This window comes from Prionailurus viverrinus, chromosome A2, assembly GCF_022837055.1.
Source record: "Prionailurus viverrinus isolate Anna chromosome A2, UM_Priviv_1.0, whole genome shotgun sequence".
NCBI lineage: Eukaryota > Metazoa > Chordata > Mammalia > Carnivora > Felidae > Prionailurus > Prionailurus viverrinus.
The window spans coordinates 71425678-71449172 of NC_062562.1; the positions used below are offsets into that span (position 1 = coordinate 71425678).

The 23495-nt window shown below is 42.7% G+C and overlaps 1 protein-coding gene across 1 annotated transcript in view; it reads right to left on the reverse strand.

Annotated features, from left to right (window-relative positions):
- The window catches only part of HECW1 (HECT, C2 and WW domain containing E3 ubiquitin protein ligase 1), a 409193-nt gene extending 386730 nt beyond the window's left edge, over window positions 1-22463 (reverse strand). Inside the window, exons 1-2 of the mRNA XM_047850881.1 lie at window positions 22423-22463; window positions 21357-21439 (exon numbers count right to left, since the gene is read on the reverse strand). The gene's annotated coding sequence lies outside the window, so the exon portion shown is untranslated. The remainder of the gene's footprint in view (window positions 1-21356; window positions 21440-22422) is intronic.
- Between the last annotated feature and the right edge of the window lie 1032 nt (window positions 22464-23495).

A 23495-nucleotide genomic window follows, 5' to 3' on the forward strand; every position in this document is an offset into this window, starting at 1 on the left:
GCCCAGGCCCACTGCACCTAGTGAGCAGGCCACCATGTGGAGCCTGGGGGCAAGGCCGCAGCTGCCCTTGGTGGATATGCAGGGTCAGACGTCTAAGTCCTTCATCACCTACCCCACCCCTCCCAACCTCAGTGACTCAGGGCCGGGATATTGAGGGGTCTGCGAGGACACCCTTTTCTCTGGACACCCTGCTTTGCCTATACCGGGTTGAGGATCACAAATCACTGGTTGATTTCTTGGTCATTCTGATCTCTTTAAAATGTTGCTTAAGTGATGGTACCCTTCCATGTTAAAAAATCTGAAGCCAGTTGCTAATATTATTAAGCAGTGTTATTGGAGAGTGTTAACTAAAAGCTTAGGTGCCAGAGTCACATAATCTTGGTTCAAATCCTTGCTTTATAAATTACTGTGAACTTGAGCAAGCTATTTTACTTCTCTAAATATTTGCTTTTCTGTAAATTAGCAGTAATAATAGGCTATTGGACAGAATAAAGCATTTAGCACAGTCTTAGTTTGCAGTAAACACACTAAATGTTATCATTATTTTTTATTCTAAAACCTCTATAGTCAGCAATGCTGCTAGGATATCTAAGACCACCACAGTAATTTAGAATTGTTTGAGTTCTAGCTTTGGGGGAAGAAAAAGAGGTACAAATAATAGAAAATTAAGTGAAAAACCATCATTATTGACAAGTGATATGACATATAAAGTCTAAATAATGCTATTATGTAAGTGCTTTTGCAGGTAAAAATGGCTTAAAAATATGAAGAATATACCTAGAGATGTGTCTACTTTTTAAATTTATTCATTTTTAAATAGTGTAGACTTACCAAAAAGTTGCAAAAATAAACGACTTCCAGTTTACCTTCCACCAAGCATCCCCTAATGTTAACACCTTACATCACCATGATGCATTTGTCAAAACTAAGTATTTGGGTAATGCAATAAACTAGAGATTCCATTTACACATTTCACTGTCCTTTTTCTGTTCCAAGATCCAGTCTCAGATCCCCCAGTCATGTCTCCTTTGGTGTCCTCCATTTGTGACAATTCCTCAGTCTTTCTTAGTCTTTCATGATCATGACACTTTTATTTATTTTTTTTTTCAACGTTTATTTATTTTTGGGACAGAGAGAGACAGAGCATGAACGGGGGAGGGGCAGAGAGAGAGGGAGACACAGAATCCGAAACAGGCTCCAGGCTCCGAGCCATCAGCCCAGACCCTGACGCGGGGCTCGAACTCACGGACCGCGAGATCGTGACCTGGCTGAAGTCGGACGCTTAACCGACTGCGCCACCCAAGCGCCCCAGATAATGACACTTTTAAAAGAGTTCTGGTCTGCTATCTTGTAGACTATCTCTCAGTGTGGGATCATCTAATATTTTCTCATTAGATTGAAGTTCCGTGTTTTACATAAGTGTACCGGAAGTGATGTGTCCCTCTTAGTGCATCCTATATGGAAGTGCATATCAATATACGTCATTATTGGTGATACCAATTGTGATCCCTTGGTGAAGGTGGGGTCTGCTGTAAACGTATTATTTTCCGTCTGTAATCAATAAATACTTGATATTATGCAAATATCATGTTTGTTCTCAAACTTTTACATTCTAAATTTAGCATCCATCCAGATCTTACCTGAAACAATTACCATGGGGGGGGGGGGTGTTCTATTGGTGATTTTCCATTTCCTTAATTTTTTTCTATATTTACCAACTGGAATTCTTGTCTAAGGAAGAGCTGTCCCTACATGTTTAAGACCCATTGAATCTCAGAGCTGGAGACTTCAGGCTCTTCCAAGGCCTCATACGCCAGCAGCACTGGCATCACCTGAAAGCTTGTTAGAAATGCAGAACCTGAGGCCCCACCCAGGACCTGTTGGATCAAATCTGTATTCTAACAAGATTCTGGAGTGATTCGTGTGCTTCAAAGCTCATTTTAGCTCCATGTTTATTAACGAGTTTAACAACTGAAGCCACACTTGGAGTGAGCAGCAGAGCCAGTCAACAATCTGTCTCCTGACTCCCAATTCATGCTCCTCTTCTTACTTGGTTAATCCATTCCCAAAAGAAACCCAAGGCACACAGGCTGCAAGTCAGAGCTGAATTTAATTTAAATATTTAGTACTATTTATATAAAATATATATAAATTCATTTTTTTTAATTCAAGTATAATTAACATACAGTGTTATATTAGCTTCAAGTGTACAATACAGTGATCAAATGCTTCTATACATTACTCAGTGCTCATCACAGTAAGTTTACTCTTAGTCCCCTTCACCTGTTTCACCCAGGCCCCCCACCCACCTCCCCTCTGGCAACCACCGGTTTGCTCTCTGTAGTTAAGAGTCTGTTTTCTGTCTCTTTTTTCCTTTGTTCATTTGTTTTGTTTCTTAAATTCCACATATCAGTGAAATCACATGGATTTGTCTTTCTCTGACTGACTTATTTCACTTAGCCTTATACTCTCTAGTCCATCCGTGTTGTCCTGAATGGCAAGATTTCATTCTTTTTTATGATTGGGCAATCCTTCATGTGTATATATATATATATATATATATATATATATATACACATGAGATATATATATATATACATGAGATAATATACATACTATATATAATTATATATATATTATTATTATATTATATATAATTATATAATTATTTATATATCATATATAATATCTATAATATCTATAACTATGTATATATTATATATACATATATATTATTTACATTACATAGACATTTACATATATAAATATATATAAACATTTTTTATATATGTAAGTATTTATATATATATAATATGTATACTGTTTTCCACAGTGGTTGCACTATTTGCATTTCCACCAACAATGTGCAATTATTCCTTTTTCTCCACATCTTCACCAACACTTGTTATTTCTTGTGTTTTTTATTTTTGCCATTTTGACAGGTGTTATCAAATGATATCTCATTGTAGTTTTAATTTGACTTTCTCTGATGATGAGTGAGATCAAGCATCCTTTTATGTGTGTTGGCCATTTATACATCTGCTTTGGAAAAATGTCTATTCAGATCCTTTGCCCATTTGTACTTGGATTATTTGTTTGTATTATTTACTTGTTAACCTCTCTGAGCTTTAGTTTCTACATGCAAATGAAGGAAATATTAACAAAGTTTAAGGATAACAGTGAAGACAAGAGATAGCATGTGAAAAGCCACTGGTGGAGTGATGGACACAGAGATGTGCATGTGCATGCGTGCCCAGCTGTGGGGAGTGCGCACACCTGCAGCTACACCTTCAGGGTCAGCCTCAGTAGTAGACAGCTGCCTCACCCAAGGTCATGCCCTTCAGAAGGTGACTCATATCTAAAGACAAGGATACAGAGGCCCAGACATTTTGGCCCCACAGAAGACAACCCTGTGATCATTGAAATGTGATCATTTTCAGTGCCAGAGGCACTCCCTACTAAACATCCCAAACACCCAACTCCATATCACAGTCCATTTTCAGGAGAACAAGGAACTGCCACATGATAAAAAGACGGTCTGAAGAATTGGGAACGGGTGTTATGAGTATAATAATATGATTGCTAAGCTTGTGGGGAAACACCTTTGCATATTGTCCATATCACTCAACACGACTTGATCCTGCTTGCATGAAGAACCCATGTTGCACCCCACACAGTGTTAGTTACAAAGACAGAGACTCCAGCAAAACAATGTTTTCTGTCAAGACTGAAAACTAAATGAGATTGTGCAATTAACCAAAATACGGTTTTGTCAAGAGTACTGTGGCCAGTGGGCGGTGCCTTCCCAGCCCAAATTCTCCTCATATTCACCTCCTGATAGAGCTCCATCAAGGGCCACCACTGGGGAACCCTGGGCCAACAGAGGGAGGGTCACAACTGGTTTTCTAACAAAACAGAACAAAACAACCTAATTTTACACTAAAAAAACTCATTGTTTCCTGAACAACTCTTTGCTTACCCTTGTCAAAAAAGTCCACAGACAGATGTCAGCAAGTTTAGGACACCCAAGTTGTGAAGAATGTGGAGTTTTGTAGTTCTGCTTTTTAAAAATGCTTCTATAAAGTTTCTCTGCACCTCTATTTCAGCTGTTCTGCAATAACAAAGGAAAAACTACATTGGGCTTCTATTGTAAAGGAATGCACCCTGAAAGTGAAATGAAATCATGTTTCTTCAAGCAAAGGGCAAAATGCGCTCTATATCGCTATCTCTACAGGCAGAAACAGTGTAAAACTCAACTATTTACTCTGATGAAAGATCTCTTAGCCTGAAGTGTTATTCACACACACACACACACACACACACACACGCACACACACACACAGACCACATTCTTGCATGATTAAGTCCCTACTGCCATTAGAAAAACCAGAATAGGCACATGAAAATGCTTGCCTGGGCACTACCTATTATTCTTTAGCTCTGGCTTTGAAAGGTTGGTAAAGATTTCCTTGGAAGATAGACAACTTTAATGGTCTTTCAGAGAAAATTTTAAAAGTACAAAATGTCCATTACCCACTGCTGGCCAGAGGCAAGTTCCTCAAGGGATACGCAATTGTACTAGCACATAAAGCAGCCTTAAAATAGTCTTTAGAAGCAATAGGGCCCCCCGAGGTGCCAAATAACCCAATTCTTATGTCCCCATTTATTATCTCTATGCTCTCCTCATGTTCTTTGTCTTCGTTTCCCATGTCCACATTTTCTGAGTTATGTACTATATTATACTGGGCAGTGGAAGCGGTGGGAAGCTCTGCCTGTGTGTGGACACGGGGCTTGACCAACCCCTGTGAATGATGGCTGCTGATACACCCCGTTTGTCTTGCTTGTCTATAGCAGAGTGGGAGTATCCAAAGAAGTCTGGTCCATTACACGTCCTCCATGTCTCTGCTTCAGAAGCTCCTCTCTTTAGAAACATGACAACCCCGTGGACTAAATCTTGCTCTAGCACCCTCAGGTGAATACCCTCACAATTGCCAGCGCAATTGCAGTGATGCTTGGGCAACTTATAAAGGCTCTAGACTCTCTCTATTGGATCCTTATATAAATGCTCCACACCTCATTGTTTTCACCCATTAAGGCTTATTCAGTATTTATTATTAATTTAAAATTTTATACACTGTCGTATAGACAAAAATATTTTCATGACATGAGTACACATAGTCCAGTGAGTCTCAACCAAGGAGCGATTTTGCTTTCCAGGGGACATATGGAAATGTCTGGACAGATTTTTGTTTGTTACAACTGGGGGTAGTTGAGGCTGCTCCCAGTGGCAGAGGCCAGGGATGCTGGTAAGCATCCTACAAAGCATAGTGCAGATCCCCACAAGGAAGGATTTTGTGGCCCAGAATGTCAATAGTGTAGAGGTAGAGAAACCCTAAATTCAATACCGTAGAAAACTGAATGGAAAAGGAAGTAAGGACAAAGCAAAAATTGGAAGCAGGAAGGTAGGATTCAGTCAAAGGCAAATATTTTGTTATAAACGAACCACAGATAATCTGCTCTGAGCTCCTTATCACCCAAACCAAAGAGGGAAAAATACCATATGGTAGAGGAAACAGTGCCCAAGAGATAAAAACTAACCACAACCACCCTGGGGAAGTTTCTTCTGGCCAAAAATCTGATAAGAATTCTTCCTAAGGCTAGCACAAAGGAGACACAGGGTGATGGAGAGGACCACATCTTCCATCATAAAGGCCCCAAATGCTATATCCAAGCGTGGTTTCAGGGAAACTAGCTCTCATAGCAGCCCACAGTGCAAGGATGTGACAGAAACCAACAGAAGAACAAATCTACAAAGGACCAAAACTGGTAGAGCCAGTCCACTTCTGCTCTGTTTTGCCCTGGTGGTACCATGTAGAAAACAGAGTATTGGGCAGACCATAGATCTTTCAGAAAATATATCATGTACTCTGTTTCTCACAACCACACCCCAGTGACACTTGGGCAACAGGGGGTTTGAAGATATCTCCTGCAGCACTGAGTTAGAACAGATGGATTTTCAACAAGGGGAGTCCGCCAAGGTACACTGAAAGAGTGCTCCGTGGCCACAGCCAGAAGCTAGACTTCCCAAGCAACAAGACATGTATCCATTGCAAGTAGGAACTGTTCATTCAGATATAAGAAAAAAGGAGGGCAAAACAACTCTGATTTTACCAGTGACATATCGCTCAACTGTATTAAGGGGGCAACAGACACTAGACTGAGTTTGCACAGCTTAATCCATAATCCAATCAAGATTCAAAGGCCAAGGAAAAATTACTTAAAAAGTGTAAAATAAATCCTATTGAGAGAACTAGTAATGTATTTGAAAAAACGTAAAATATCGACTTGATACCATGTACCAAATGTATAGCTTATCTACTCAAAGATTCAAATGTTAAAAATATAGCCAAGAAACAATTAAAAAGACATATGTTATTTGGCCTGAATTTATATCATCCATTCATCTATTCTTAGAAAGGAGAAGGCATTTTAAGGCTACCCTTCTTGCAAAGCAAGAAAATAGTGAATAAAATATTGATAATTTTATTAAACCAAGTTTAATGTCATGGGTTTTTGCACATCAGAAATGCCATAAAAACTTGGACCCAGATTTCAGTGTCTCATTCCACTCTCCCATAAAGAAACCAGAGCTACTTGGAGAAATGGCTGATGCTAGCACTGAAACAGGAAATATATAAGATGGGCCTGCGTGTCTTTGGTGGTACCAGGAACTAAGGAAGTGCTCAAGCGAAACCAAACCCAAAAAACCCACATGATGATGGGGTATGTAAAAAGAACACAGAAGTCAACTGAAAAAGCTCCCAATGCCCAAAGCTGGAACAATTTGAGCAACAAAATAAATAATGTATCACCGGATTATAGCTTGAAGCATAAAATAAATACTCATGAGTCTGTACCGACATAAATAAATGATTGAATGAACAAATAAGTGGAGGAGAAGAGACAAATCTCCCGTGGAGAATAATTCCAAATATTTTCTGTAGGTACTCTGCCCTCAAGGAGGTGGGGCACAGCTCTCACTCCCAGAGTATGAGCAGCACATTGTGAATTCCTGTGTGGAAAGGAGAAAGGAAGAGGACTTCACAGTGGAGAAACCTGACACACACCTCATCCAGGTGATCAAGGTCAGCATCAACAGTGACAAGTCACACTGACATGTGCCCTTGATACTATGTGAAAATGGCACTCTGCCTCTGTGGTCTTCCTCCTCAAAACATACAACCTCACACCAACTGTGAGAAGAAATCCCAGTAGAGGGACATGCCACAAATACCTGACCAGCACTCCTCAAAACTGTCAATGTCATCAACAACAAGGAAAGTCTGAGAAATTGTCACAGCCAGGAGGAGCCATGATGACTAAATGTAATTTGCTATTCTGGATGGAATCCTGGAACAGAAGAGAGATGTTAGGTAAAAATTAAGGATATCCGAAAGTCTGGCTTTCAAGTTAATAATATACAAATACTGGTTTATTAATTGTAACAAACGTACCATATTAATATTAGATATTAATAGTAGGGAAAACTGGGTGTGAGGTATACTGAAATTCCCTGTAATAAATACCTTTGCAATTTTTCTGTTAACCTGAAACTGCTGTAAAATTAAGTCTATCTTTAAAATACCACGGTCCTTCAAAAAGTTAAACACAGAATTACCAAAGAACCCAGAAATTCCACTCCCAGATTTATACCCAAAAGAAGTGAGAAGAAAACAAATATGTGTGCATAGCAGTATTATTCACAACCGCCAAAAGGTGGTAGAAACAGCACAAATGTCCACCAGCTGATGAATGGCTGAGCAAATTTGAACATATACATACAGTGGAGCATTATTCAGCCATAAAGAGAAATGAAGTACTGACATATGCCACAACATGGATGCACCTCAAAAACATTATGCTAAGTGAAAGAAGCCAGACTCAAAAGGTCACATTTTTAAAAAAGATGTGCATAGGGGCGCCTGGGTGGCTCAGTCGGTTGAACATCTGACTTCAGCTCAGGTCATGATCTCACGGTCCATGAGTTCGAGCCCCGCATCGGGCTCTGTGCTGATGGCTCAGAGCCTGGAACCTGCTTTGGATTCTGTGTCTCCCTCTCTCTCTGCCCCTCCCCCATTCATACTCTGCCTCTGTCTCAAAAATAAAATAAAACATTAAAAAAATTTTAAACAAATGTGTACAGATTTATTTAAAAGGAAGGTTATCTTTTGAATAAACCAGTGAAAATTGGCAAGAACCTAAATGCCCAGCAACAGGACATGAGTTAAACTGGATTATATCTATATCTAAGGACCAAAAAAAACAGTGTCAGAATAATCTTTCATTATTTGAAGATATTATCACAATAAATAATGGGGAAAAATGACTTGCAAAAGGTTAAAATGTGTATGTGTTATGCATGTACATTCATATGGTGATAGAAGAAACACTTAGATTTTCTATAATGATTATGGATCTCCATATACAGAGAGAAATATTATTTAAAAATAGCAAAAGGTTTAAACATTATTATATTATCCTGATAGATTTTTTTCACTTAGTGATGAAAAATGTACCTAAGGTCTTCCTGCTTCTACAACTGAGCTCTGGTCAGGGAGCTGGCTTGAAAATAAGAGCTAAAGGGAGAACCATTTGGGGATCACAGTTAGCAAACCAAGGGGTTGATGAATGAAAGAGTAGGGGACTTCATCTTAAATATTAGGATGGGGCACTTGTGCGGCTTAGTCGGTTAAGAGTCTGACTCTTGGTTTTGGCTCAGGCCATGATCTCATGGTTCATGAGTTCAAACCCCCCTTCAGACTCTGTGATGACAGTGAGGAGCCTGCTTGGGATTCTGTCTCTACCTCTCTCTCTCTCTGTCCCTCCTCTGCTCACTCTCTCTGTCTCTCAAAATAAATAAATAAACTTAAAAACAATTTTTTAAAAAATAAGATAGACCTCACTGTGGGTATGTGGCCGTGCCTGCTGAGTTGATGAGGAGAAATGAACCAACCCTCAGAGTCCCACTTCTATGGGTAGAAGGTCCTCACATGCCCCTATCTACTTTCTAGATTAATCAAGCGAAGTAAAGCAAAGTTACTAATGCCCAATCAGAAAGAAGTGTGAGGCCTACAATATTTAAATAAACGACTTGTCTTTCAAATAGAAAGCTGATAAAACTTCTTAAATTCAAAAGCATCTTCCTCGAGTCATAAAGGGACAAAAGATAAAAAGTTAAATTGTCAACGAGTCTGGGCTGGACCCGGGAGAGCCACTGCTATTAGGCAAACACCACATCTCCCAAACTTGTGTATGCTTTGTGTTTTATTTTTGTGAGTGATAGGGTGTTCTTATTTTTTTTCTTGCTTTTTTTAAAAAATTTTTATTTATTTTGAGGGAGAGAAAGAGCACATGAGTGGGGGAGGTACAGAGAAAGAGGGAGAGAGAGAGAATCTCAACAGGTTCCATGCTGTCAGTACACAGCCTGGCGTGGGGCTTGATCTCATGAACCGTGAGATCATGACCTGAGCCAATATCAAGAGTCAGACACTTAACTGACTGGGCCACCCAGGTGCCCCAGGGATAGGGTGTTTTTAGAAAGACTTAAATTTGCTACAAAACAGTGGTCCCCTTTTCAAATTCTGACTCACATGCCCTGTCACCAACCTGGTCAATGTTTTGGGGTATGTGGGTTGGGAAGTGAGGATATGTGTGTGGTAAGCTCATTAATAGTTATTTACAAACTGGGAACCAGAAGACAAACCTCCAGGTGGAGCGGATACATCTTAATTTATTAAGATTTATCTCTTATTAGGTGAAATCCCCGACTAAGCTTCAGAGCTCCTCAGACAGCAGCAGGTCTCTGAATCACCCGCTTTCTCTCCTACCCCGTGTTACGAGCAGCTTTGGGACACCCATGTATAGGTTAAGAGGAGGACAGGATGACCACTTGTTAGTAACAGTGGAAGATGACTAACACTTATTAAGGGCACTATGGGCCAGTCACAATGTTAGTCATATTACATGTATGTCTCATTTACACCAGGAACACCCCTAGAAAATGAGTACACAGTCATTCCAATTTCACGGATGAAGAAACCAAACTTTTAAACTTGCCCGAGACCCACAGCTAAAAATGTGTGCAGAGCCCTTGCTCTTGACCTCCACATCAGTCCACCCCACTAGATGCTCCATTCCCCTGTCACGAGGTCACCCCTGAACACCCTGAGCCAAGTCTGTGGAAACCAGGGCGGGGCGAGGCAGCTGCTGAGGGCTGGAAGGCCCAAAATCAACAAAGAGGGGACAGATAAAAGGGGTAGTGATGTCCCCGGCGCTAACGCAGCATCCTCGCCCACATGAGGGAAAGGCAGCTGCAGCAGCCGGGGGGCCGTTCAAGGGGAGCAGCCAGCCCACTCCTCACAAGGCCATTGCCAGCAGTAAGGAGAGGGTCCCCAGTGAGTACAAAAGACACCCTGTGCACTCCCGCTGCTGCTTAACGTCCCAGTGCTGCAGGCAATGGAGCTGCTGAGGGCAGGGTGGCTGTGGACAGAGAGGTGTGCCAGGCTGCCAGCTCCATGAAGGCCAGAACCTGGGTCAGCAGAAATGGCAGCCGATCCTAGAAAAGTTTTCTCACTTTTCCTCCCTGTAATCAGCGTTGGGAACAGGTGGAGAGCTTGGAGAATCCACACGAGGTGGTATCTCAGTGTTTGCAGACAGTCTGTCTGTCTCAGAGCCTCCCTCCCAATACAGTGCCTCTCATCTCCATCCCATCAGAAGGCCCCTCTTCAGGGTAGCAGACCAGGCCAATGTACCAGAGAGCTTTCTAGGAGTACCAAAATCAATGTTGGAGACAACACTGGGATAGGGCAGAGGGTTTGGGTCCACATCAGGGTGGGGTTGATGGTTTACAAGAAGGAAAGACCAAGGCCCAGGGAAGCAACAAAAATGAATTATAGCCCCACCTCTGGATGCACACTGTGGAGGCATCGTCCCACAGACCATTCAGTTGCCTCCATACCCAAGAAGGCAGATTGGGTCCAGGCAGGCAGTGGGGCAGGTCAGACCAGAGCTTGGCTAAGCACTACATCACAACGTGAAATCCAGGCTCAACCTGGAGATTTGTGCCCACTGATCTAAGCATGAGGGATGGGGTCCTTTTGGGAATGACGAGTAAGGGTTTTGAGCAAGTCTTCTATAGTCCTGGGAGGGGAGGGAAGGGGCACTCCAAGTGCCAGGCCTTCATGCACAGAAGCCAAATCTCTCCCTTACCCAGGGCATGCATGGCCAGTGTGCCCAGGCTGAGGAATCATAAGGGAGAAAGTACACATTTAAGTGGATGGATAGAATAAATGGTGGCGAGCTAGGTAAAATAGGAGCCATTAATTTCATAAGACTCCTCCAATCCTTTTTTAAATTGGAGGTGATAACAGAGGCAACTCATTCTGTTCCAGATGTGACTATGAGGTAGATCCTGGAGCAGCCTGCCCCACACTACAGTCAACCACAGGACTCTGGTCAAGTCTTTTCTTTCTCTCTCTCTTAAAGTATGTACGTTTATTGAACAGTCGCAGCATCTCAGCCAACGCCCAGAGAGACCGAAAGTCTTCATACATTGGAATTTTGGTGGCAAAAAAGGGGGTCATGATGACTGACTATTCAAAATTGAACAAAATAGTCCATTTTGGAAAAGAGACAGTCTCTTCAACAAACAGTGTTGGGAAAACCAGACAGCAACATGCAAAAGAATAAAACTGGATCACTTTCTCCCACCATACGCAAAAATAAGTTCAAAATGGATCAAAGACCTAAATGTGAGACAAGAAACCATTAAAATCCTAGAGGAGAACACAAACAGTAACCTCTTTAACACTGGCATACCAACTTCTTTCTAGATATGTCTCCTGAGGCAAGGGGAAACAAAAGCAGGAATAAACTATTGGGACTTCAGCAAAATAAAAAGCTTCTGCAGAGCAAAAGAAACAATCAACAAAACCAAAAGACAGCCTATGGAATGGGAGAAGATATTTGCAAATGACATATCTGATCAAGGATTATTTTCCAAAACATATAAAAAACTTATAAAACTCAACACCCCCCAAAAAATAACAATCCAATTAAAAAATGGGCAGAGGACGTGAACAGACATTTTTCCCAAGAAGACATACAGAAGGCCAACAGACACATGAAAATATGCTCAACGTCACTGCTCATCAAGGAAATACAAGTCAAAACTGTTATGAGATATCACCTCATACCTGTCAGAATGGCTTAAATCAACAACTCAAGAAACAACAGGTATTGGCAAGAATGTGGAGAAAGGGAAACCCTCTGGCACTGTTGGTGGGCATGGAAACTGGTGCAGCCGCTCTGGATAACAGTATGGAGATTCCTTAAAAAGTTAAAACTAGAGGGGCGCCTGGGTGGCGCAGTCGGTTAAGCGTCCGACTTCAGCCAGGTCACGATCTCGCGGTCCGTGAGTTCGAGCCCCGCGTCAGGCTCTGGGCTGATGGCTCAGAGCCTGGAGCCTGTTTCTGATTCTGTGTCTCCCTCTCTCTCTGCCCCTCCCCCGTTCATGCTCTGTCTCTCTCTGTCCCAAAAATAAATAAACGTTGAAAAAAAAAAATTTTAAAAAAAGAAAAAAAAAAAAGTTAAAACTAGAACTACCCTATAATCCAGCAATTGGACTACTAGATATTTGCCCAAAAAATACAAAAATACTGACTCAAAGAGATACACGAACCCTGATGTTTACAGCAGCACTACCAACAATAGCCAAATTACAGAAACAGCCCAAATGTCCATCAACTAATGAATGGATAAAGAAGATGTGGTATAGGGGCGCCTGGGTGGCGCAGTCGGTTAAGCGTCCGACTTCAGCCAGGTCACGATCTCGCGGTCCGTGAGTTCGAGCCCCACGCCAGGCTCTGGGCTGATGGCTCGGAGCCTGGAGCCTGTTTCTGATTCTGTGTCTCCCTCTCTCTGCCCCTCCCCCGTTCATGCTCTGTCTCTCTCTGTCCCAAAAATAAATAAAAAACGTTGAAAAAAAAATTCAAAAAAAATTTAAAAAAAGATGTGGTATATATACAATGGAACATTACTCAATTGTAAAAAAAGAATTAAATCTTGCCATTTGCAATGACATGGATGGAGCTAGAGAGTGAATATAATGCAAGTCAGAGAAAGACAAATACCATGCTATTGCACCCTTAGGTGGAATTTAAGAAACAAATGACCATGGGGGAAAAAAGAGAGGAGCAAACCAAGAAACAGATTCTTAACTATAGAGAACAAACTGATGGTGACCAGAGGGAGGTGGTGGGGGGATGGGTTAAATAGGGGATGAAGATGAAGGAGTGCACTTGTGATGAGCACCAGGTGATGTATGGAAGTGTTGAATCACTGTATTATACACCTGACACTAATGTAACACTGTATGTTAATGAACTGGAATTTAAATAAAAACTATTTATTTTTTTAAATGCTTATCTATTTTTGAGAGAGAGAGCATGAGCGGGGCAGGTGCAGAGAGAGTGGAACAAGGGGTATGAAGCAGGCTCTGCACTGACAGCAGAAACCCCGATGTGGAGCTCAAGCTCACGAACCTTGAGATCAGGACCTGAGTTGAAGTTGGATGCTCAACTGACTGAGCTAACCAGGTGTTCCTAAATAAAAACTTTAAAAAAAAAGATATTAGCTGAAGAACACATAACAAATTTTTTTTTAATAATTAGATATTCAGTTGAGAAAAGAAAGAAACTAACAAGTATTCAGGCAGAAGGTGAAAAAAATGGACTACATAAATTACATAAAAGCAATGCTTTAATGAGCAGACTGGGCAAGGTCTGGGCCATTCTCCTTAGGGAGATGTGGGGAGGTGTTTGGAAGGCAAGGAGTTTCCTGGAACAATGCATCTCATATTTGGAACGACTTGAAAAAAAAAGCATACAATCAAAACACTCGGTCACATTGCACAACTTTGGGGAACAGAAATTCCAACTGACCCCTACCACCTTCCGCATTCCAGTTTTTAAATCCTGGGTCAAGGTACAAAAAATGAATAAATGCATCCATGCCAAAATCATCTCATCTTCTGTGCAAGTGTCGTCTCGTCAAGAAAGGAGGTAATGAGCCATCTGCCTGGAAGCATTTGAGGGGGACGATGGACAGGCTGGACTCGTGGTTCTCCCACTCACTGACCACATCTGCTGGAAGGTGGGCAGTGAGGCCAGGAAGGAACCACTGATATACGCAGATGTCTGCACTCAGAAGCACGATGATCTGGCCTTTCACGCTGGGGGTCAGTGGGGAGATCCCTTTCCATCCTATTGGCAAAGTCTGGGTATGGGTGGTCGCACCAGACAGACTGCATTGGTATACATGTCACGTGTTGTGGACGGTCAATGTCATACCCACAGTGGAACTGCAGGTAGTTTCATGAATGCTTTAGGATCCCATGCCCAGGAAGAACCCAGGGCGGTGGAACCACTTGCTGCCAGTGCTAAGGACTTAACCTTCCGAGGCTCACAGCTCTTCTCCAGGGAGGAGCTGGAGGCTGCTGGCCATCTCCTGCTCCAAAGTCTGGGGCAAAACTGCAGGGCTTTTCCTTGAGGCCTCGCACAATTTCCTGCCTGGCCTGGTGGTGAAGCTCCGTGAGGATCTCCTAAGGCAATCTGTCAAGTCCCAGCCAGCCAGGTCCAGACACACGATGACACTCATGGGTAGATGGGCGCAGTGTGAGTGAGCTCGTTGCTTGAGTCCCTCGCACAGCTGTGGTATGGCCAGAAGTGTGAAGGGCAGCATGGCTGGCTAGGGTGCTAGATGTCTTGAATATGATCTGGGTCAACTTCTCTTGACCTTAGGGTTTCAGGGGCTTCTCATGCAGCTTTCTAATGAATGTGGCACCAGATGTCCGTCATCCCAGCTGATGACAGTGCCATATTCGGTGGGGTACTTCAGGCCAGTGCCCTCTTATGATGGGTCCCCTGATCCACCTACAAGTCCTCCTGGCCAGGAGCACCATCATGCTAGGGGACCCCCCACAGTAGGAGGGAAAACAGCCCCACAGCCAGGATCCTCCATGACAGACAGGGCTGGGGCCCAGACAAGTCAGGACCCCTCATTTCTGAGCATGAGGAACATGAAGCTAAGTGGATGCTGAAATTTGGTCCTAAAAGAACCAATATTTGAGCATGGCAGATCATCCAAAAACTGTGCTGTCAAATTCCATGTATAAAACAAAACAGTAGAAGACATAGCTGGTGGGCAGAGAAGCCAGGCCGGGGGTTGGCGGGGGGATGTAGGAGGTGCAGAGCTAGCGTGGTTGGTGTCACTCCCGAGCTGAGAATACGAGGGCACACTGGCTCTGTTTGTGAACAGGAGCAAAGCAGGTTGGTCTCCTCAAAATAACAGCAAATCATCCTGGCACAAGGAGGAGCTAACTTCCTCCAGGCTCCTCTCTGGTGCCGCCTTTCCCTGTAGTAGATTCTGCGCGTGAATCCGTTTCTAAGAAGTTTCTATTTGGGAGAGAAAACTGCACTCCCGGAGGAACTCTGTAGTGTGTATAAGAATCACCCAGGAACTTGTTTTAAAATGCTGATTTTAGGCAACATCCTCAGCAGGGGACAGATTCCAGGGCTCCTCCCAGGAGCTCGGAATCTGCCTTTTTAAATTAGTGTCCCTTAAGTATTTCTGATATGGGAAATCCAGGCCACATGGTAAGGAACAAAAGCAGGCATCCCACTCCTCAATCAGACAGACCCCAATACTAGTCAAGTGTTCAGATTCTCAGAGAATTTTCTCCATCATAGAATATGTGCAACACAGGGCGACAGATAAATACAGACAGACCGATAGACCCCAGTCCACACATATTGTGAGCATTTTCTCAGGAGGAATAAAACACTGCAGTCAATTGCATCCAAAAGGCCAGAGGCTAAATTAGGACCAGAGGCAAAAATCCTGTGGTATCATTTAGAGTCTGGCAGTGGCCCCTCTGGGGCTGACATAATTCAGGTGGTGAGTTCTCCCTACCGTTACAGAAGATTTTTATTTCCTCAGTTCCTTACAAACTGTGGAAATCAGTTTTCTAAAATCTAAATTTCTCACATACGTGTGATATTAAAACCCAAGAGAAATGTCTACGCTCTCGGCTACATTCCAAGAAAGGCACACTCCAAGGAAACCACTGGCCCCAAAGGCACAGCGGATTGCCTCATGTCGCTCAGTTTGATGGATCAGGGGGCCAAAGTTCCTTGCCTTTGGACAATTCCTGGACAGGCAACTTCTGATGGATTCCAGAACCAGGTGGGCGGGGCTCCCTAGTGAGTGGAATCGAGAGTTTCCTCGGGACTCCACTCAGTGGATTCAGGCAAAGAGCAGCTCAGCCTGGGGGTGCAAGGAATGGAGGTGGAAAATGTCACCATCCAGTGCTGCAGACAGACATGTCACCAGCCAGCTTTCTCCTTACCTAAGAAAACAAGGGCAAGACAGACTGCTCTACGTCGTGCTCTCCTGATCTGTGGGAGAAAACCGAACAACATATATTGAATCGCCATTATAATCATCTAAGACTAGACTGATCATGACATCCTTTGGAAACGACCTTCCCAAAAAATAACAAAAAAAGATAAGCTAAGGGTGACGAAAGCCGGAAGTGACAGACTGGAGAGTTCTTGGCGTGGATGAGGGCTGCAAGGGAACAGCAGCATTACCCCAGCACTTAGACCCGCTCACAGTGAATGGAAGACTGACCTCTGCTCAGGAGGAATTCATTAGTAGAGCACAGTAGGATTTTTCTGGAGAACTGACGTGAAAACACACAGGAGCTTTCAGAGGGGCAGCAGTCGCTTGATGTGAAAGAAAAAGCCCTTGTAACCTGTGCTCTCCTCATTGGTCCTATGACCCTCTTAATTTCAGCTCTGCCTCATCCTTCTCCATGTAGCTAGATAAAGAGACCCCATAATAAAAATGACAACATTTGAGAGACATTGAAAGAAACTAATGAAGAGAAATATAGATTAAATAAAATTAAAAAATGAATTTCAAAATCCTAAATGTCAAAGATTAGAGGCGAATAGAAAGAAAAAAAAATAAAGAAAATCATCGAAGATATCAAGTAAGTATAAATTTAACAACAAAGAGAGATAAAACCGCTTAAAATGCACTAATATCAACATAGCTGTGAGGAACTTTCATTCGACACTTGTCGTCTAGGCACTGGGCTAAGGACTTTAGGCGCATTTTGTCATTCAGCATTTAAAGGAACTCATCACTAACTCCATTTTATAGATCAGAAAACTGAGGCATATCCAGGAGTCAAACAGCTTGCCTAAAGATACTCAAGAGAGGAGCTGGTGGAAAGAGCAGGCAAAATCCCATGCTCTGACCCCAAGGTTGCCCCCTGCAGCAGGGCACTGTACTTCTCTTTCCAAAGATGAAACTGATAGCATCCAGGGCAGGCCATCCCAGAATATGCCACTTTTGATTAATTGATTGATTATTCTGAATTAACATTACTTGAGAAAGAGCTGATGTGAGAAGGATGCTGACCCTTCTGTCCCCCTAAAAGCAGAAAATACACTTTCTCATGGGAAGGGTAGCCTCCCTATACCAGGAGGTGGAGAGACGCCAGAGATAGGGAATTCAGGGACAAGATGGTTGTGTAAACAAACTTGGCTTACTTTGTTCACTAATTAGTACCGGAGCCTAAGTTTCTTTGTCTGGACAGTTCTTCAGAAATGTATTGTTTTTATGTTTATAGGTATAAAAGCTGCCTGCTTGGTTCACTTCTTGGGGTCTCATATTCTTCTGGGGCCCTCATACGTACATAATTAAATTTGTTTTTCTCCTGTTAATCTGTCCTCAGTTAATTTAATTATTAGATTAGTTAAGAGAACCACAAGGGGTAGGAGAAAATTTTCCCCTCACCAACAAAATCCTCAAAATCAATAATGAGATAAAGCAATTAAGATAAAATTCAACTGAAGTTGAATTAAGAAAATAAAAGACTAGAGGCGCCTGGGTGGCTCAGTCAGCTGAGCGTCCGACTTCAGCCCAGGTCATGATCTTGAGGTCTGTGGCTTCGAGCGCCGTGTCAAACTCTGTGCTGACAGCTCAGGGCCTGGAGCCTGCTTCCAATTCTGTGTCTCCCTCTCCCTCTGCCCCTCCCCCGCTCATGCTCTGTCTCTCTCTCTCTGTCAAATATAAATAAACATTAAAAAATAATAATAATAAAAAAGAAAAGACTAGAAAGCTGAGAAGAATAAGAGAAAGGGTGTTAAACTTCTAAATCAAGGGGCGCCTGGGTGGCTCAGTTGGTTAAGCGGCCGACTTCGGCTCAGATCATGATCTTGCGGTCCGTGAGTTCGAGCCCCGCGTCGGGCTCTGTGCTGACAGCTCAGAGCCTGGAGCCTGTTTCAGATTCTGTGTCTCCCTCTCTCTGACCCTCCCCCGTTCATGCTTTGTCTCTCTCTGTCTCAAAAATAAAAAAACAAAACAAACAAACAAAAAAAAACGTTAAACTTCTAAATCAAGGAAAATTTTAAAAATCAAAAGCAGGAAAATTACAAAAAAAGGAAGTTATTTCAATAAGATAGACAAGGAGGCAAAAAGAGAACAAATTAAAATGGCATAAGTGAGGTGAAAAATACCATGTTAAAGCAAAGCTGAAATGCCAAGTGTTACAAAAGAGAAAATGTGACAGTAATAAAATAGGAAAACAGGAGTCTGTAGGAAACAGACTCCCACAGCATGGTCTCCCCATGGCACCAAGACCAGCTCTGGCATCTTGGTCACACATCACGCTATAGAAGGGGCCTTCTGAGCACTTTTAAGCCAAACTGGTGGCAAAACTCTAGCAAAGCTCCAATTTTACCTCGATTGCAGGGTTTATGACAGCCGAGGCTGTTTGACATGGTGTGTCCCATAAAAGACGATTTCTAAAATATGTTCTAAAAAAAAAAAAAAGAGCCTCATGGCAGATACTCCTGGAATGCCGCTGGAGTGCCCTCTGGGGTGGTGTCACCGGACCCCTTCCAGAGGCACAGTTCACATCAGAGCTGCTCGGTGCCGAGTCCAACAACCTGTCCTGCTACAGCTTTGTGCTGCACACCAGTGTACCAAAAACCCTGAGAAGTCCTGCAACAAAGAAACCTGTTTCTCTTTGTTGAAGCCACCTCATCTGACCTTGAAAATCCCAAACTTTTTTCCATGGATCAGTTCTATTTTCATCCTAGAAGCAGTTTTATGGAAAGCACTCCAGAATATGTGGTCCTAACAAAGGGTCACTTGGTCTAAAAGGGAGGGCAGTCTTTACTAATGTATAGACCATACCAATTTAAAAACAGATGCCATAGACATAGATTAGGAAAATGAAGCTTCCATGGGGGTGATAAATAGATCACGCAGACAAGTACATATGCAGACAGAAAAGTCAGGCCTTTTGTAACAGCAATCCAGGAACCAGAAATGTGGGCAATAGGACATGATAAATGAACATCACCAAAAAGACCCTAAACTCCTGCCTCCCGGAAGAAAAACCACGTGGTGCTTCATGATTAATTTACTGGCAGTGCTAGAGCAATCTGTGCTTCAGGAACCAAAAAGAAAAAACAAAAACTCATGTTTTCGATAAAGAGACATTCAACCCTCAGCAGAGATTAAGCCACTGACTATCTGTGCCAAGACAGTATAGAGCACAAAATGAGAATTTCACCAAGCATTCCAATAGTGCCCATACAATGGGTCATGCCCACCTGAGCAGCACAATATCAACCTACAGAGAAGGATGGCATGTTCTTGCATTACCTCTCAAAGTCGGGTGGTTTTTATCCTGACTTTTAGAGGCAGGAAAAAAGACTGTCTGTTTATTGCCCGTTCTTTTTGCTCATTCATTTGTGCAATGAGACACTTAGATGAGAGTGATGTAAAAGGAGCAACACACAAATCAGGTGAAATTATTTCCAAATGTACATAAACCCTACTTAATTTATAATGGTCACAATCATTTTTTAAAACGCATTGGTTACAGAACAATCTGATCACTGGATTTGAGCTGGTCTTTGGGAAGGGGTAGAATCCAAACTGGTGATAAAGAATGGAGAAAATATTCCAGGAGGGGGGCAGGGGGGAACCAAACATCATAAATAAGATTTAAGAGCTGAGGATGAGCACTGAACGGGTGTGAGATCTGTTAATGAGATGAGTATCCGTCCTCGACAGCAGTGGGAATCACTACAGGCAGATGAACGTGGAATCCAGCAATGGGGGTGGGGGGAGGCTCTGAACCTGATACCACAGATCAAAGGAAGGACACAGCAGTTCCCAGGCAAAGTAGTAGAGCATAACTGAGGTTCTGTCTAAAGAAGATGAACCCGGAATTGGAATTGATGTGCTTGAGGCGAGCACGGGGAGAAGAGACAGGATAAAGGAGGTGAGCGGGAATGCTCCTTTGCTGATTCAGATATGAAGTGATGAAATCCCGCACAAGAGCGGCAACAATGAGAATGGACCAGATGCAGGTGGAATTCTGAACAACCTCAAAGGTATCTAGAAGGCAATGCTTCTTGTGTCTGGCTGCTTACCTCCTATATGTTAACTTGGACATGGGTCTAACTACGTAACTACAAGTTTTAAGGGCCAGGAGAATTACAATGTCATTGCCAGGAGAAGTCATAAATTTGGCCTTATACATATCAAACTTGAAGTAATAAAAGGATGCCTCAGATGAAATGCCTTTAAATCTCAGCAGGATCAGACTCAGGTCTGGAAAATCTGGGCTTGATTTGGCCACCACTAAAACAAGTGTGAGTGGGCTTCCATCAACGGTAATGCTCCCGAAAGCACGGTGCTGGAAATTGATCATGTGGCCGATCAGTATTTCCAGCTCTCTGGAAGAAATCCCTCTCAGCTGCAATGTGGATGGGCTGGATTGCAAAACTGTGGTCTGTTCAGAGGGTGACTCTGAAGAAAACAGGAGACATGGCAAACCATCCTATTTCAGAAGTGAAGCAGGAGCCACACGCCCCCAGAAAACGTGTCTGGCTCCTCCAGCACTGTGGGGAACCTGCTTCCTCAGGTGATCTGTCTGCACGGAGATGGGAGCACCTCCCTCTATTTCAGCCCCGCTGAGGAAGGGGCACCACTCAGGGGTGTCATCTGCCCTAGGATTGGAATCAGCCTCCCTTGGGAATGGAGAGGAAGAGTCCTACAAGTTCGCCCCTTTTTATTGTAATCTAGGAACCAATTTCCATTCGGTGATCACACAGCCACACACACTAACCTTGGGAAGCTAGATAAACCCCAGTAGATAAATGCCAAGGAGGCACTAAAACCTGGCTGGAGCCAGGTAGGTACTTTACCTTGCCTCTGGGTAATATTGGCACTCCTCTGATTCGGGCAGGACACACACAGAACCCAGGAGAACAGACAGGACCAAGTGCCCCTAGAAAACATCAGCCCAGATGGTTTTACTGTCCAAAGGTGAATAAACCGAAAAGATAACTGATAACAGGCAGACAACAGGGAATTCAGAGAAAAGTGTACTTTGAGAGGAGGTACAGCAAATAGGAGAAAAGCCTACACTGAATCTATTTTGCATTCTGAATACATGTAGCAAGTGTGCAAAAGGCTTTGTGGATGCACATGGGAGGTGAGGTGAAAGAGAACTTAAGAAAAAATTTCAAGAGAAACTTATATTCAGAGATCAAAAGAGAAAATGGATGAAATGTAAATTAAAATTTAAAAAAAGATATGGCTCAAATTGGGGATTAAATCAAGAAAAATTAAAAAGCAGTAAGAGAAATAAAGTCTGCTTTGGAGTGGAAATTCAAATTAGAGATGTAGAAAAGAAATAAAAAGTTCTTTAAGAATACAAAAATAAGGGGGGGGGCAAAGGAGTGTGTGAAAAGATGATAGTTGTAGACAGTTTACCTTTAGGAAAGAGGTATTTGTTTATCAGAGAGGGATTTTGTTCAAAGATACCGATCAAAACAAAACAAGTCATTCATGGTGGCTTAGCCAAGAGACAAGTTTGCTTTTTCTCCTGTGAGAAGAAGTCCAAAGATGACATTTCTGGCAGCTACCCTGCCAGGGTCCCGGACTTTATTTTAGGCCTTCTTCCACCAGCTTTAGTGAGTGGCTTTCTTCACCAGCTCACAGGATGGCTGCTGGCACTCCAGCCACCAGGAGCACATTCCAGATTAACACGGAAGAGTGAGGGCAAATGCAGCATGCCAGATGAGTGAGCCCCCCTCCTTAAAGAGCTTCCACAGAAGTCCCACCCAATGACTTACATGTACATCTCACTAGACTCAAGTATTTCATTGTTATGTCCAGAATTCGTGATCCCCAAAGACCACCAGGGAGCCGAGTCCCATGCAAAAGCAAAGAGCCTTTATTCGAGCTAGCTCGAGCTCAATCCCCTACCTGCACTGACGCAGCGGTGAGATGCCGGGGAGAGAGAGCGAGTTTCAAAAGCACAAAGGTTTTATAGGGGTCTGGGGCAGTTGGTGAGGTAATGGCTGTGGCCTCAGCTGATTGGCTGGGGAAGGGTCGTGGCCTCTGCCGATTGGCCGGGGAAGGGTCGGAGTCCTGTTACGCAGGTCACCAGGTGTGTTTTGATCGGGAAGTTTGAACGGGTGAGCGGGAGGTTACTCAAGGGGAGGAGGCGTGGCTCTGCGATTTTCCCAGAAAGGGGGCATGTCGGGGACATAGTCACTCAAGGTGGAGGACACAGAACAAGATGGAGTTGGCCGGCGTAGGTCCGCTCTTTCAGTCATATGACTACCTCTATCTGCAAGGAAGACTGGGAAATAAAGCTTTTAAACTGGGATCATCCTAAAATTAAGTCAGAGTTTATGAGTAAGTAAAAAGGAAAGAGGAGATACTGGTAGATAAATAGACTATAAAAAATTCCTGAGATAAATAGAACGACAAAGGAAAGAACCAATATACACAAATCTAACAGGTCATGACTTTCCTGCAAATGAAAAGTTTGTCATGTTTCTAGTAAAGTTCAATAAAAACAACCACAGCAACAAAACCCTATATACCTAGATATCTTGATAAGATGTTCTAATTCAATTATTTTAAATCCTGAAAGTATCCAAGAGAGGAAAAAAAAAAAAAACCACCACAAATTTTCTACAAAGAATTTAAATTTAGGCTCTCCTCAGACTTCTCCATGATTCCCAAAGACAGGGGATCATAAAATAGTGTGTCAAGAGTCTTGGGGAAAAAGATACTTCACAAAGGTGATAATCACAGTCAAAACACTGTTTATAAAAGTAAGAGGAAAAAAATCCCCCATATGGTGAAAGAATCAAAAAATACTCCATAAAAACTTAATGCAACATAGATTTTTCACCCAAATCTATGAATGAGAAACTCATTACATTCATGTTTAATAATAAAATTAGTCTTATAATTTAAGAATGGGAAACCTGTGCTATACCTGATTTGGGTAAATTTGAACCTATTAGAGAAGTCTAGGAGCCAAC